Here is a 17,558-nt window from a genome sequence, read left to right on the forward strand (position 1 = left end):
CTACAAATTTATATTGCTATCAAAGAAGGTGTAGCAATTGACCTCAACAAACATAGCATCTTTATTTGCATATGCTTTAACATACTATTCCTGAGAAGTGTCAAAGCTCTCAAAATAGTGGTTTTCCTTTTTTATACACTTGAAAAGTGCAGCAAGAGAGTCTATTTACATTGCTGGGTTAGAATCTTGTAATGGGATGAACAGTTACAGAAGTCACAGTGTAGATCAGCCCCCAAATTACTTGATATAAAAACTCTTTCCTGAACTGTTAGTGGATATATCCACACTGTATATTGCCGTTGCCCGAACTATAGGCCTATGGAATACGACACAGATTCAATTAGGAACATTTGTAAAAAGCCATGGGAACACATTTTCATGTTCACTAGCTCCAGCTAGTATTTGTGGCCTTGTCTCTAAGATGTGTTTGCTTTGATTTAACACTCTACCAAGACACCATGTGCCTTTCAGTTGGTTCCAAAGCTGGGCAGTTTGCTCGCCTCTCTTCAGGACATGAGATGTCTTTAAGCACTACATTGTTATCAGTAATCTCATTTTACATAACACATACAACATGAGTAAATCAGGGTCCTTAGTAAGATTACAGTCATTTTAGCTACTGGTAATCTGTGCTGAGCAGCTAATCTAAAAATTAAAGGCACTGTATTTGATTGTTATTACTAATTCCCTGACCCATGCAGTCCCCTTGCTTGTTTCATTGACAGAACATTAATAACTAGTCACAGTAAAGCATTATTTAGCTTCATTTGTGGGTCAGTTGAACAGCCACAGTGTATTGACACTTTTAGTCCAGTTAATTAAGCCCCAAGGTACAAACCAAAAACAATTAATTGCAGCAATCAATAAATATTAAATATCAAGTATTGAACACAAACTCATGATTCCATGGTACATTGTAATAAAAGATTTTTGAAAAATTAGTAAAGCTTGGCTATACACTGTTCCTTGAATGCTATAATTTGCTGGGAATTTAATAGCACAAATAGGATAGTATTTCCTCTTTGGATCTGCTGCTGGAACTTCTTCATCTGAAATGGTTCATAAAACATACATGAGGTTTACAGAAATAAGTAGTCATGTAAATAAATACATTATCTGTAAAACAGTTTAGCTTTTCAGATTAATATACCACCCCATTTATGAATCCCACTCTTCTAACTCTTACATTCCTGGACATCAAGTTGGATTTTCCGTTGTCTCTTATAACCATTGTTTAACCTTAAGTAGTTATTTTAATAATTCATCCTACTGAATATAAAATAAGGCAGACCTGTTTCATTACTGGTTTGTCATGACTTGAATTAATCACAGTTGAACAACTTTTTAAAACTATGCCTCAAGAGTTTTCAAGCTATTAAATATTTTTCTATTATAAGGACTCAGAATTGTTCACTGTGGAGAATAAAATACCACTTTTGCATACATTACATAAACACTTTTTGCTTAGTGAATCCACAATAAATTTTCTTGCTGATTACTCATGTAATCTAAGGATCTCCTGCTGTTTCATGGAGAGTCTTATTAATTTCATTTAAGTAGTAAAATTAGCACCTGTAGAGAACCCTTTATGATTTTTAAACTTTTATCATGTTTATAAGAACCTGCTTCATTTATCATGTAACGGTTTATTCTCTCTCTCAAAGTATTCATTGATTCTCAAGGATGTTTAATGAGGAAAAAAAAAATAAAAGAAATTATCATATCAGCAATGCTGCTTATCAGTGATAGATTCGGGTAGGATCACCAGATCTGGAAGGTAGATTTTTGAACACTGAGAATTTCACTGTTCCTTTTGAAGCCAGGAGTGCTGAGACATTAGCATGGAACCTCTTTGTCAATAGGAACTGAATGAAGTACTCGTTTTCTAGTGTATATGTAGAGGTTCTGTTCTTGGAGAGTCAGAGCTTTGACTGGGGAATTCAGTTATAGAAATAACATAAATGGATTGTAGAATAACAAAGATTGGAAGAGGAACATCAGGCCATTGCAGAAATTGGCCTTGCAGCTGAGGCAGAGAGAGCAGAAGACACAACTTGAACACTTCTTTGACAGTCAAATATCTGCACTATATTATCTTTTTCCTCTCTGTATGGCTGATCCCCAGTTATGCAAGATTTTAGCAAACCTGTACGTGTGTAGTCTGAGATGAAACATATTAAAATAATTTCTAATATTATAATGAGGACAATAAGCTTAGAATACCTGAATGAATACAGCTGAATATTGTGTTACAGTTTGCACACACAAAAAGTATTTCAGGAAACTAATGCAGTGCCTTTTTTTCCATGAATTAAAGTCTGTACCTGTGGCTCGGAGATATTTTTATATTTTTATATTTCTTCTGAAAACTACCAGTTGTAGAGGTGACGACAACAAAACCAGAGTATACCTAGAGGTGTATAAAGACAGGCTGGATGGGGCTCTGAGCAACCTGGTGTAGTGGAAGTTGTCTCTGCCAGTGGCAGTTGGAATTGGGTGATTCTTGAGATCCCTTCCAATCCAAACCATTCTATGATTCTGTGTTAGGTCCCAGAACACGGTCTCCTGTATGATGGACAGAAGTCCTTCATCAAAACCCTATGCTCATTAGTCATTCATCTTTTCATTAAGTGAATGTTCAAATAGGCTTGGAAAGGTGCAAGAATAACTGCTTGTGGCTCCTTTTCATGAACAAAGCATAAATGAATGAACTGATTTTCTAATGCACATATGCATTATTTTTTTTTGTTTTTTTAAGGCAGTCTTGTCGTATTTTGAGACACATGTTTCTTAAAAACAGTATTCTGCTGCTTGGTGTCCTTGAAGAGGAAAAGCTGTGTTTGATTATCCCGAATGGGAGGTTAACCAGTGATGTCTGCAGCAGGGTCAGTATTCAGGTAACTGAACTGAACTGGGGGAAAACAAAGATGGGATCCATATGTTAGCTGCGGGGATATGTGGTCAAGTAGACTGGAGTGAAAATTCAGTACTATGAAACTAACAAGGAATTTGAGAGTAAGCATAACAGTGACTGATATAATTTCGAATTTTATGTGGATTTCATCCATTTTCTTTCAGGGCATGTTTCTCCATGATACCACAGTGAGAAATATTTTTTGAATTTCATTTTTTTTATTTTTTCTGTTTGTTTACATATGTTTATGTGATAAAATTGTTTGATATGATCTTTACCCAGCTGAGTGGTGTGCTCATTCTAAAAGCAGATTTCAAAATCCTTTGATTATGTAAGATCTAAATAAGCTGCATGTGTTAAATTCTGTGGTAAGTACTGAAAACTGTTCAAACATCTGTTTCTCTCAAATGAGGGAACAATAATTGTATTATTATTTTTTTATTAAATAAGTTTTTGAAAGATGAAAACTGCTTTCATTTTTCCATGTCTTCTTGAATACTCAGATGAAATTTATAGTCTAAACTCAGAGTGTTCTCAGGAATGAAACCCTCCTTGTATTCACTGTAGCTCTAGAAGGCCTTTGGGTAAGTCAGAGCCTTGTAGAAATTATCTGAAAGGGTCATTGTGAAGCCTTGATTCTGTTGTGTCTTGGGATGTTCTTAAAAGCTTTTGATAGCCTGTACCCTGATAATTAAGGTGGAAATCCTAAAATGACACAATTGTTTGGGTTGAAAGGGACCTTAAAGATCGTCTAATTTCAACCCCTCTGCCTTGGGCAGAAACACCTTTTACTAGATAGAATTGCTCAAAGCCCCATCCAACCTGGCCTTGAACACTTCCAGGGATGGGGTATCCACAGACTCCCTAGGCAACCTGTCCTGTTACCTCATAACACTCACAGTGCAGAATTTCTTTTTATTGTCTTAAAGCTATTAAACCTGTGCTCTTTCAGTGTAAAGCCATTACCCCTTGTCCTGTCTCTATATGCCTTTGTAAAAAGTCCCTTTCTGGCTTTCTTGTAAGCCCCTTTTAGGTACTGGAATGTGCTCCTCTGAGCCTTCTCTTTTCCAGCTGAGCAACCCCAAGTCTCTCAGCCTGTCTTCACAGGAGAGAAGCCCTCTGATCATGTTGCCATTCTTCTGCATTATTGCCTCCCCCTCTCCTCTGTGTGTATTGGTAGGGGAGTTTTGTATAGAATAAGTGTTCTGCTTTTTTAGAGGTGTATCAAAGAAACTCAGTAGAATATTTGAAAAAATTACCCCATTTTGGTCACTGTCATTCTATCGTATTTAAAATAAATTGGTCTCCTATTTGAGCAAATATTAAAAATGGAACAAACAAATAAAAAAGACACTACACAATAGAATTTCAAAATATATCAGAAATTCTAAGCTGTCTTATTTTTCCACAAAGAATCAGAGGTTTTTCCATCACATAGAGGACATTATTTTTTTCCTCTGATTTAATACCTGACATCATAAATCCATAAATTTGACTCTATCAGCTGGGTGCTAAAACATTATGCCCGCTCCTGAGAATCTGAAACATCTCTAGGATGTGTAACTCAAAGTAAGTATGTATGTCCTGGAAATAGATCTACTGCTCTCAAGCTGACATTCCTTCAAATCTAATTAAGGAAAATATTGCTGACTAGGCAAATTTCTGTGGTAAAAAATCATTCTAGTTCACTTTATGGAAGTATAATATCAGTCAGGTTATTACAAACCTGGAAACAGTGTTGCAAAAAGGAAAAAGAGCATATTATCAACACATATCCAAAGCCTAGGTCTCTTAGTCTGTATTTCTCCTAGGGCCTTTGCCAGCATTTGGAAATCCATCACTGTCCTGCTGGTTGAGGGTTGTCACAACTCTAATGTTTCTTTGGTTGTTGTTGACTAGTTATACCTCTGCCTCATTTGCTGTTGGCTCTGTTCATGTGAATCTTAAGGGCGCATTCTCTTTTCCTGCTTTTCAGTAGCGGTTTGGCTCAGAAGGGACATTAAATATCATCTAGTACAGTGCTGCTCATGTTTGTCAAAGTTACATGGGCAGCCCTTATAAGGAGATGATGCTTTGTAAAGTACCTCTTAAGGTACCTTACTATTGCTTTTCAACAATAAGACAAAACCTGCCAAAGGTAATTATCATAACAGTAATTTAGTGCACAGTTTTGGTCTTGTTAGGAATACAATATAATCTTCGTGAAATGATCTTTTCCATGTCAATCAGTCATTCACAGAGCTATCTTTCATGCTGCTTACTCCTCTGAGAAGTAGATTGATGTGGTAGGTAGGTCACAGGAAGAGTGCCAAAAGGCATCCTAGGAAATGTAGTTCCTGGTACTCTGTTGCACGTGCTCCATGGAATTGTATGTGATTGGTTAAACATCATTTGTTACTTTTTGCACCTCATATATAAGGTGTTGTTGTTCTCAATAAAGTTGCTACCCCAGGCACCTCGGTCCGTGCAAACAGTGCCGTCAAATGACACCCAAACAGGGACATTAAGTAAGAGACTTCAGGCACAGATGTCTTTCGGCAACACCCCCTAGTTAGACCACATAAAGAAAGGAGCTCCTAAAAAGAATTGCAAGCCTAGTACCTGGAATTGGTCGGAAGGAATCCTGTGGTAGGAAGGAACCCTATATTAAAAGAATCAAGTTACAAAGGAAAAAAGAAGATAATACAGCTTCAGAGATTGGATTCCAGGTAAGCAGAGAGCATGGGGAAGCGTACTTCCCGAGACCTAGAGAAAAATGCTGAAGCCTTAAGCCAAATACTTAAAAAGTACTCGCAAGAAATTAAAGAAACCAAATTAGTCGAGCTATTAAAATGGATCAGCAAAGCTGTACCAGGGTTCCCCCTGGCCGGGGACTCTAAGTGTGACTACTTGGCAAAAAATGAGGAAGACTTTAAGAGACAGAGCAATGCTGGGAGATGTGGAGGCATTTAGAAACCTTACCACCTGGATGGAGGTCATGGAAGCCTTAAAGGGCACACAGAGGAGAGTCAATCCCTCTGTGGAAATAGACGCTAACCCTCCTGTTCCCCTCACAAACCCCGACAGACGTAGAATTCCCCTAGAGACAAGGCACAGAGATGGGGGTGGAGAGGAACTGCCGGGAACACGGGAGGAGAGAATTTGGGAAGGAGAAAGTATGTTCTCGGAGTCAGTCTTGTATTCCTACAGCCAAGGATGGGAGGGGGATGTTGTGGGTGGTAGCTATGTGCCAAGGTTTTGCGGGCACGAATGTGTAATTCAAACCACAGGACTGTTACCAGAGGGCGGTTCCCAGATTCCTGCCGCGAAATAGACGGATGTATGCAGGGTGAACCTGGTCACAGAGTGGCTGCAGAGCTGCGGCCATGTGGCGTCTGCGTGGCTGATGGGGGACTGCCATTTTCCCCTAGCCATGTGGTGGAAGAGGGTCCATCTCTCCTGGCCTCACAGCCATTTTGTCCAAGCCACGCAGCAGAAAAGGGTCCTTCTTTTCTGGTCCAGTGGCCACTTTCTCACATGCCCTTGTTGGAGACTGGGTGCCTTGGTCCGGTAAGGGGTGAGATAATGGAGGATGCTGGAGAGGGGTCAGCCATCATCCCTCAGACTGAGAATGGAGGTGCAGGCACAAATGTTTCCATAAGCAGATGGGAAAGGTGTCGGGAGGAGGCATAACGACCAGAGGACTGGGAAGTGATTAAATGCATGTCTCATAATATACAGACCGTGACAAAACCCTCAGTTCCAAAGGCTGCTGTATGAGGCAATGAAGGAACTGAGGCAGATTGTTAAAGAAAGCGGTGTCTCCTTGCCCCATATGTTTTCCTATTTGGAAACCTTATGTAACACATGTTGTTCATGCCCCACGATTGGAAGACACTGTTAAAGATGGTTCTAACAATGACTCAATACAGCATTTGGTTCACAGATTTTAAGGAGAGTTGTGCGGCTCATGTTAATAATCAGAGCGGTTTACAGGCTGACATGACTTGTGCTCACTCAGTGGGAGAAGGAGCTTTCACAGCACCTGGCTCCCAGGTTGATTACCCATGAGAAATTTATGAAGTTATCACGAAACCAGTATTAAGAGCAGTAAGAAAGCTGCCCAGCACGACCAAAGACAGCAACCTGTCCTTTGCTAAGGTCCTTACTGAAACAAATAAACTTTATTTATAGCTTCTTTAAGTAAGCCTGGTATTTCATCCCCTTAACTGAATGGTATTTGATTAGCACATAGCATAGACACTACTGCTTGAGTAGGAAGGAAAATCAGAACTTTTAAAGGCGGTGTTAAACTTCTGCATTCTTTCTTGCATTTTTAAGAGAAGATATTAAAATACTAAATAGCTGTCTTGACTGAGGAAAAGGTGACTGGTTGCCAATCAGTTTAAGATATTCCATGTACATATTCGTATCATCAGAAGGACTCCTTGAGCAAGATAAAATATATCCTGAACAATTCTAGGAACTGTAATAATATTCAGTGGCATGGGATTGTCAGCAGATTTAGGGAATGGAGGAAGGTTCATAAGAGATGAGTGAAGAATTAGAACAAGATTAGCATACCACACTTGAAGAGTTTAATGTCTCCTAATAGTAAAATCTGAGCAAATTCTGCATTGTTACCACATCAAGTATTAGCATAGCTCTGTTGCTCTACATGAAGAGTAATCTGGCAGGAATTGACTTGAAACACTATTACATTTTTAAATTAAAAAAAGGATCAATATTATTCAGCACAGATATAACGAAAATGACAGAGTTCTGTGGAAGAAGTAAAAGAAGAAGCCTTGTTCTAACTTAAGATAGGCAGCCACTTCTAGAAATAATGGGATGTGATAAAGCCACACTGATTACCTTTTATTTCTGAGAGTTGATTCTCAAATGAGGAAGTCATTGCAGCATTAAGAACAAATTATGAAGAATGTCGGTGTATATGTGCAGGATGAGAAACAATAGAAAATGTGTTTGTGTCATCTTTACATCTTTTATTCTTAAGAATCAGACATTTGTTGTAATACTTGGTGATATATGAAGGTCTGACATCTTCTCTGAGATATGTACAGTCTCTTTACATAGTACGCACTAAGGCTAGATAAAAATATGGACTTATTACTCTGTCAAGATTTTTATGAGAAGTTGAAAGCTCTGTCTGAGTGCAATGTGGAATGAGGAAAGCTGTTTGAAAACTGGAAGGTTGATGGGCCAATAATATTTCCTTCCCATCTTTATTTCTGAATATCTAACACAGTACTCTCATTCATAGACCTCTATAGTTTGTACGTGCTGATAAACAGAATACAGAACATTCATATTTTAGTGATCAATTTAGTAATAATTAAGATAATCATTAATAGGATATACTAGTAATTAGAAATGTAAATAATAACAAATGGAAAGAGGTAAGGCTTATGAGAGCTTCCTATGTTTGATTTGAAGGCAAGAACAATTTAAACAGATTTAGGAATGTGTTAATGAAGGTGGGAATATTACAACAAGTTTTCTTTCTTGACTACAGGTTGAATGTTTCAATTGTGTTTTAATTTCAATAATATATTTTGAATAGTGTGGGAGAACAGGGTCTTTCCATAGCATTACTCACAAAGCTATATAAAAGTCCTGTTCTTCTTGCTCCTGGAGGTAGTTTTATTGTCTATGTGTCACCATAGCTGAGTCATCATTTTTGAGGGGAAGTTTCATAAACCTTTTGTAACTCTAGCTTGGCACTTAATTAGACTTGGCTGCTCGGATGAGGTTGCAGCAGTAATTGCGTCTGTATATCCTTTTACACATGAAATATTTAGTTATTAGCCATTGTGAGCTACTTTGGCCTTTTGAGAAGAGAGAGCCAGCTAACAATTCTAACAGTTATTTCAAATGTCTAATTACTTAATGCATATCTTATTCAAATATAAATGAAGACATTGATAAACATTCTTAGACATTTTGAGAAAAGTCATCTGAAATAATTGAGAAATCTGGTCACTTTATAGATACCTACCATTGAGCAAGTGTAAATTTGACTCGTCATTCTAATTACAGTTTGAATTTGTCTGTAACTGGATCTTTCCCAGTGCTAAATGATAGAGATGACACAGATGACTTCACCATAAATACTGAATAGTACATCAAGTACTGTGCTTCATACATTAATTCCATAATTATGGACAATGAAATTATGAAATTATTTCCATAGATAACAATATAGAATTATTGACCACGAGTGTCATTAAACTGTACAATCAATATTGATTAAATACATCAAAAGCGATACTAGTGACTCCTTGTCAATCAGCTTTTCTTTTTTTTTTTTAACATCACTGTCTATGTATTTCTCACTTGTTACCTCTACTTGTTTTTAATGACTTTTAATGACTTCATAATTCTAGAAATGCTTTTACTAGATCAGTGAACCTTTGGCCACATTACTGCAGCCATTAAATCTATGAGATGGTGCTCCAAATTTGTTGCGACCAAAAGATGGAAGCTGTACATTTAAAAATGTTTTATATACTTTGTCCATGTTAAACAGGATAATTTATCATGGTATTATCAAGGGGACAATTGAATTCTTAACACATAAGTTATTGTGTACTGAAGTTTATTTTCTGCATTCCTAGCACACTGTCTCCCCCTGCACGTCTGGAACTCATATGTGAACTATTTAGAACTACCTATTCGTATGATTACACCCTTCCTGGTTGGCATTGCCAAATACTTGGAAGTCAGTTTATTGCTTTATTAAAAGGAAGCTGCTGTGGAGCTCATCACAGCATTAGCCATTCCTTGCCTGAGTATAGAGACAGATGGCTTGATTGCTTGTAAAGATGACTTAAATCAGACAATAGATTTGAATGAGTCAAGGAAATTTTGATCAAAGTATTTGAGATGTATCTAGAATTCTTATTTTGAAAGAATGAGACAGCTTTGTAAATCTTCCAGTTTGTCGGTTTTCTTTATTTTATCATGCAAATAAAAGGAGTAGCAAATAGAGTGTAAACTCTAAAGTAGATTATTGAGACTTGTAATTTGCACTGTAAGAATATTTCTGGTTGCGTTCTTAGCCATGTTTGATTGCAAACAAAAGACACAGGATGGGTGTTTCTAGGTCTTCATTCTACGTGTCAGAAATTTTCTGCAGTGAGAGGAAGCAAACCTGTGCTTGAAAAGGAATACACAGGATGCACTGAATGCAGTGTTTTAAGAGAGCTCGCATCCAGCCATCTTGGTTTATGTGGTATCAGCCCTTAGGCAAATTTATGTGACACTGAGCCAAACATTAATCAAAGTTTAATTGATTTATCAATATGAGCCAAAAAAAGCACATGTTCTTCCATGCAGTACAGATATCTTACTATTCCACATGTGCTGTGAAGAATGGACTTTCTTTTTAGGAAAATAACAAAAGATACCTTAGAAGAAAAATGTTTAATCTATAGTACAGATTGAAATCTAAAGCTCAAATAACTCAATAGATAAAGGCTTAATATAACCACTGTTTGCTGGCAATTCCTGAGCAGCAGTGCTCTGCAAGGGGGAGATTCAGAAAACAATTTGTCATTAATTCCTTCATATTAGGAAGTTTATTTATTGAACATGTCTGGTTTACAAGACATAGAATCACTTGAGATCTTTTTGAAATCCAATGGTTTGAGTAGCTCTCCAGCCAAAATGATGAAATAACAAAATGATATTGCAGAATAGAAGCTTAGATGATGTTTTAGAGGATGATAAATATTATTAAAGTTGTCAAAAGTACTGTACTTTAACTTTTGTTTATTTATATCTTCTTACACTAATTTTATGAATAAATTCTGACTTAGTTTTTACATAGTTCAAATAAATAATTTTTTTAAAGTTGACATTTGAATTATGGGTCTTGTTTCCCTTATAAATAAATTTTCTTGAATAAAAATGCTAATATAAATACTTATGTTTCTTAACAATAACCACAAAGTTGAGCAGACTTAACTGAAGTGGATTCAGAATTCTGTTAATAGGCACAGAAACAGAATATATATTTTTCAAACTAGGAATGAAACAGAATTGCAGGTTAATAATTTCAACAAACAAAACTAATGGTTGATTTACAAATATGAAACAATATATATTACTTTTCTGCTGCACAGAATGCCTTCAAAAAAGAGAAACAAAAACTTATTTGGGTTGGTCTTTCTTTATTCACTATATGATGTCTTGAAGTCCTCTTCATTCTTAAACCCTTAATTTTCCAGCAAATGTTTTTCTGAAAAGCAAACGGAAACTTATGTTAAAAAAAGCATTTTTTTTTTTACTAAAAAGTAAAGAGATGATTTTTTTCTCATAATATTTTGCAGATATTTGTAGAAGTGGAAAGAAGAATTTTGTGTGGCTTAACATTGAAGACTACATTCAACGGGGAGGATGCACATTCTCATGCCTTTGAAACACTTGGTATCCCAGAGTGATTCCTAAACACTTCAGAAAATACACAGTATAAATTGAGCAAAAGAGCCACTGTGGAACAAGGTATCATCCAAAAACTAAGTTTATAATCTGGAAATTTGAATGGCACCTATAACACCCCAGACCAGAAGCCTCAAGCTTTACCGGGAGTATTATTTTTATTTAACACTTCAAGAGTTCCCACCAAAATCTTGCAGAGCCTTTGGTTCTTTAATACCTTGAGATCACATAGAGAGAAAACGGTACACACTTTTTCTCAAGAGATTTCTTTTAATTTAGTGAGAAAATATGCATTTTGGCAAAAGGTTCACAGGGGTAACACACAATCAAGAAGATTCCACAAAGCACTCAGCAAACAGCAACCCACAACTCAGTAAAATACAACCCACTAGTTTAAATTAACCACAAGAGACTAAGGAAACAGAGAGATTAAGAGAAGAAACAGGAGTAAAGAGAGAGAGAACAAAGAAGGAGTAAAGCAAGAGATTAGAATAAGAGAACAATAGTTACCACTGAGAATCTCCCACATGGTGATTGCCGGAGAAGAGAAAAAGGAGACACTGTGCCCCTCTATTTATATAGTCTGGCCAGCGTGGCCACCCCTCCCAAGTGGGACACCTGGCTCAGTGACCACTCAGTGCTCTCCAGGCCTGAGTGAGGGGTGGTGCAGCCAATCAGAGGCTCCAGGGGGCATGGTGTGGGCAGAATACTAGGTGGGCCCTTTGATTGACACCTTCCATGAGGCTGTGCCATGTGGCTTCCATGTGGTCTGCTGTGGCTGCCATGAGGCTGTAGGGCTGGCCGACCTGGCCCCTCCCCCAGCACACACAAGTTGATTGATTTGACCCAATAATTACATAATGTAGTGAGATAGGAATCCAGTCTCTCTCAGCACCTAAAGTTTTTTAAGACGTCATGATTAAGGCTCTACATATAAGGCTTGTGGGGTAAAGCAGCTGGATCAAATCAAATTAGCTTACAAGCTTCTTTGATGCAAAAACATTAAGATCCTGTTTTATCTGTACTGCTGTAAGCACATGACAGCTTGATACAAATACAAAAACATAAATCTAAGTAAGGTAGTGTTTAGTTTTTCAGTTTCCAAATCCTCTATTAATATTTGTATTCTGCATCCATGGGACTTCTCTCAATGGTACATATTATGTGAAGATTTGAAAGCTGTAAGAAACTGGCAAAACACATTTTACCTTAGAAAAAATGGTTGTTAGCATTAAAGAACGTGTCAAAAATTGTCAGTTAACAAGTCAATAGGAAAAATCAGTTTTCTAGAAGAAAAACTTAGTTTTTTCCCCTCCCCTAGGCTATTAATTTTCTTGTACTCAGAAAAGCTGAGTTGACAATAATTCATACCAAATCTTTATACTATTCTTATTGAAATATCTTTTAGTGGGCAAGAATTTAAATGTTTTGAAGCCAATCTTGGATTTAGAGATATGTTTTTGAATGTAGTTAATATTTCCTGACTTTAAACATTGTTTAGGTGTTGATGCAGAAGCCCAAACTAGGACTTCAAACAGCTGGTAATGTATAGAGTCAACGCAGAAAGCTGCTGACAAACAGCTCTGGGGAGCTGGAAGAGAGTAGTCTAGCTGCAGCCAGAGCAGCCTTTGCCCTTATATGATGTGTAAAGAAGTTGTGGGTAGGCAGTGCTGGCTGTTGCATCAGGGTTTGGGAGGGGAAAATTGCAGTGTAGGAGTCAAAGGTAATCTTGGCAGCTGGGACATAATCTAAAATGTTCAGAGTAGATCAGCAGTAGATCAAAGGCTCCTTGTAAAGTTTTGAGTTCTGTAAAATTTCCCTTATTTCCGTGTATCACAGACTTAGCTGGCTGATTATCTGCTTTATTTTGTATTTAGGTTTTAGTTGCCTTCCTATGTATAATGTTGAGAGAAAAAAGCATAGGTTAATTGAAGACATTTGGGGAATAGAAGACACAGAGGACTTTTGCGTGTTGTTGCTGGAAAAGGGACATCCATTAAAAAGGAGAGAAAGGTGACAGTTATATTTGCCATTACAGATATAGCTAGAGAGATGCTAAGAATAAAGAATAATAAACATATGCAGAATCATGTGAAATTAATTTCTGCTCACCCAGACCAACAGATACTGAAGAGGCACATCCTTTTTAGCTGCAGATGTCAGTCATAAGGGTCTGAGGGATAGAGCTGCAGTAGTTTAAGATAGCTGCTCCCAGTGTGCATTGTTTCTAGATTCATTTAATTCCTGGCAAGAATAGCACTGACCCAGATTTCTAAATAATGATGTAAGATAATTGAGTTATACTGTTTGCAATTTTAATTAGGAAACTGTTTTTCTTATTTGGGTCATATGTTCTATTGAAGCAGGAAATGGTCAGTTAATACCAGTGTCTCAAGAAGCTTGAGCCTAGAGCTAGTTCTCAGCAAAGTAATATCTTTAAATTATAACAAGCAAGGGATATGCAGTTTTCGCTAAGATTAAGCATTCAATTTTAGGAAACTTTTAAAATTAATTTTGGCATTTATTTGGACTCACATGAAGATGCAAACACTCACATAAATACATTATCTGGCTCTATGACTATACTGTGGCAGAGGAAGTTCACTGAGTTGGGCAAAATTCCTATTATCGTTTCATAGTAGCTTAACACAGGCTAAAATTTAAATAGATGGATGTGAGCAACCTGGGTAGCCAGGAGTGATATCTACTAAATTGGAATGAAGTTACTTGATTTGAAGTAAGAGGAGTAAAAGGCAAAATAAAAACTTTGAAGGCACAGTAGAACACTTTCTAGTTATTCCTGTGTTTTCTTGACTTTTGTTCCTTTAGGATAGCTGAAGCAATTCAGTTTCATTGTTCCCTGAGTATCTCATGAATATTTCAGTTCCAAATGGTTGAATGTTGTTTTTATTAGACCATTTAGATTGCAGCACAAATATATTTTCCTGCATGTGGCTGAGATTTGGAATTAGGGAATATTTGTGGCATGAGGCAATAAACAAAAAGAAATACATAGTGTACAGTTCAATACAGTTGTAACAATTGAATGCTTTTTACAGTTCACACTCACAGTGCTTCACAGACTTAGGACTTGACCTAATGTACCTTTTATTTTATATTTTAATATTAATTTCTTGCCAATAACAGTCTGTTTCTCTCACCCTGGAAAGTCATCAGACTGTGAGAAACAGACAATCCTTATACTCTGTTTCTTTTTATCTTTCCAGTGTAGTTTTCTTGTTTGTGTTTTCAGCTGTCCTCAGTGTTCCGGAGGACATCCTTGAAAAGAGCAGTTATGCTGGGCCATTAGCAAGAAACATTTGTAAAACATATTTGTCACGCACGAGTTTGATTACTTTTCTGTAATTGATAGTGTGTTGTGGGCACACAGATCAGACCCCTGTCCCAGTGAGATACTAGGTAAACGAGAGAAAAGAGGGAGATCTATTATATATCTGATATAGACCTGTCAATTTGCCCATGCATAGTTTTCTTTTTTTCCATTTTTCTTTGATATTTAATTATTATCCTTTCTTATTTGTGAAGTTGGTGATGGTTGGTTCTTTTATAACTAAGGTAGACAAGAGTCCTCAGACAATCCCTCTGGTCAAGTTTCCTGTGATGCCTTAGGATAAATGCATGGCAAATATCAGAGTTTGATTTCTAAAGAAGCCTATTTTAAAATATTTTTCATTGATAATGAAAGGCAGGATGTTCCAAGGAACAAAATCCCTTTTATGATGCAGACTGGTAGAATTTAGCCTGGAACAGTTTGTTAGGTACTGGCATCCAGTGTAAATAATCAGGTTATAGAAATGAGGAGAAGATTCTGAAGGAAAGGTTTTAGCAGTGAAGATGTCAGGTAATGACAAGACCCAGAGGCCAGAAATTGATAGATACCATTCCGGCATCCAGCGGTATCTGTGTTTCTTCTAGAATTTCTTCTGGGTCAATAGAATGTAATTATGTTGATGTTGGATCACCTAGTTTGTTGTGTTGACCTTGATTCCCTTTGGACTTTGTGTTTGATTCCAAGAAATTAGAACATTTTGGTTTGGGACTAGGATAAGGTATTTCATGTGTCTCCCATGAGATTTATTCCTCTGCAGTAAACAACCTTCACCCACCCTCTTAATCTTTTCTTTAGCATAATAGAGTGGCCCTAGGGATACATCATACTAATCTACGAAGTAGCATCTGTTGGAAAATCAGAACTAAAATTCGCAGTATCTCTGTCACCAAGAAAAAAAATTATTCAGGTTATTATGTGCATGCATAACCTAATTCTTTAGGAAAAGGGCCTTAAGCTATAGATATAAAAAAGAACGTCAATGGAATATTGTTACTGGTAATCAAATCAGATGTCTCTGAAGGGTGTCCAGCCATATCCATTGGAAAGAACACAATTCTTTCCCCATTTTCTTTGCTGGCACAAGCAGCAGTCTGCTGATTTTCACATAATTAAGGCATGGTGAAGGCAACAGGCATATTATTTGATAGAAAGGCTAAGATGAGGGTGCCAGCTAAGTCTGGAAGATTCTGTAATTTGATGTGACTGCTGTCAGGAGCACAAATTTGCTGAAATTTGGTCTACTGGCTACCACCAGAGTAGCTGATGAAGTGAAAAATGTACAAAATGTAGATGGGTTTCCTGAAGTCTCTGACTGTATATTTTCATACATCGCTCCAGGCCTAAGAATTAGTGTTAACCTTCTGTGTACCAAAGCTGACAATTTGCATTTGATGAAATTCTAAAGCTCCAATAGCTTTAGCTGTTTTGAATACTGACGCCAAAACCAAAGCACAGACTTACACCTTTCAAAATGCTTTGCTTTTTGCATCCTTTATTGATCCATCAGTGCTGTAGGCAGAGCATACTTAACTGAAAGCTAACTAGAGATCAAAAGAATATGATTTTGCAGGATATTTACAATCACTTAGAGTATTTTATGCATCTAATAATTGTCAGAGGAGATGTAGAGAGAAAATATCTGATGCAGTGGGATATCTAATAATTGCTTTTGAATAAAAAGACCTGTCATATTCTTCTCCCCTTCTCTGGCATACACACACCAGAGCAGAGTCTGGAGGCCTGTAGACCCAGTTGCCTACTCTTCTTGATTGTACAAATCCAACACACAAGCAATGAGGTCAGTCTTCTCACCTTGTTCCATGTCCTTTGGTTTCAGGCTAGCTGGATAAACTATAGGACTGAAAAATAATGTAAAGCTTATTTGATGAAGATGTAACTGAAGACAGAAATATGTCTACTCTGTTGGTGCTGAGTTTGTTTTGTAAGTATCCTTGTTCTGTTGACTGAGCAGGATACGTTTGAAGGACTAAGACCACCCTGGAACAGTCATCATGTTCTGATAGCTGTTGATTGCTTCAGCTCTAGCTTGATGCTTGAAAGCCTAATGCTTTTAAGAAGTAAAAAGCCTCTGACTCCATCTGCAGCTAGATCCTTGGCTCAAGAGTGCATCGGCATGGTATTTAAGGAGCAGACCCTCTGAGCGACTGGAAGCTCATGCTGAGAAGAACAAATGTTTCATCATTTTAACAGATCACCTGTGGTAAATGACTTCCATGTTACCTATACACCAGATAATCCACACCTACAAACAATTAATCTGATATATCTAATGGACTTTTTATGGCTACATACAATGACTATTTCATATCAATTTTTATAGGCTTGCATATAAATTTAACTAGAGACTTTAAAAACTCCAAGCTTTATTTGCTTTGTGGATTAGTGTACAATACTGTCCTGGTTTGAGACCCCTAAAATCCAATTCCCGAGTCCAAGCCCCCCCCCACATCTCAACCCAGTGTGAGATGGGTTTTCCAGACACTACACAAGACTCAATATGGGGGAAAAGGGAATTATATTACAATCACTGCACAAATAAATATTACAGTACATCATATACATAGTCTTAACTATCTCTCCTATGATAAATCAGTATTTACAATGGATCAATCTCTTCTCCCTCCAATAAAAGTCCAGAAGGGAGAAGATCCTTTCCACTCTAAGAGCAGCAGCCTCTCTTCTTCCATGCAGCAGCTGTAACTGGATTGTTGTAGCTGGATCTCTTTCCAATACACACAAGGGGGGGTGTCCTCTACCCCTCTCGGCTTTTCGACTCCAATGGAAGGTCTCTCTCTCTTCTGTGGGCTGCGTAGCAGGGACAGAACTCAC

At 37.3% G+C, this 17,558-nt stretch overlaps 1 long non-coding RNA gene across 2 annotated transcripts in view; it reads left to right on the forward strand.

Annotated features, from left to right (window-relative positions):
- Nucleotides 1–17,558, forward strand: part of LOC135412720 (uncharacterized) — an 86,081-nt gene that overhangs the window by 64,395 nt on the left and 4,128 nt on the right. For both annotated transcript variants that reach the window (XR_010429911.1, XR_010429912.1), the window contains 2 exons: nucleotides 11,248–11,419; nucleotides 16,814–16,929. This is a non-coding gene — a long non-coding RNA (uncharacterized LOC135412720). The remainder of the gene's footprint in view (nucleotides 1–11,247; nucleotides 11,420–16,813; nucleotides 16,930–17,558) is intronic.

The sequence above is a fragment of the Pseudopipra pipra genome, chromosome 4 (genome assembly GCF_036250125.1).
Source record: "Pseudopipra pipra isolate bDixPip1 chromosome 4, bDixPip1.hap1, whole genome shotgun sequence".
In the NCBI taxonomy this organism is placed as follows: domain Eukaryota; kingdom Metazoa; phylum Chordata; class Aves; order Passeriformes; family Pipridae; genus Pseudopipra; species Pseudopipra pipra.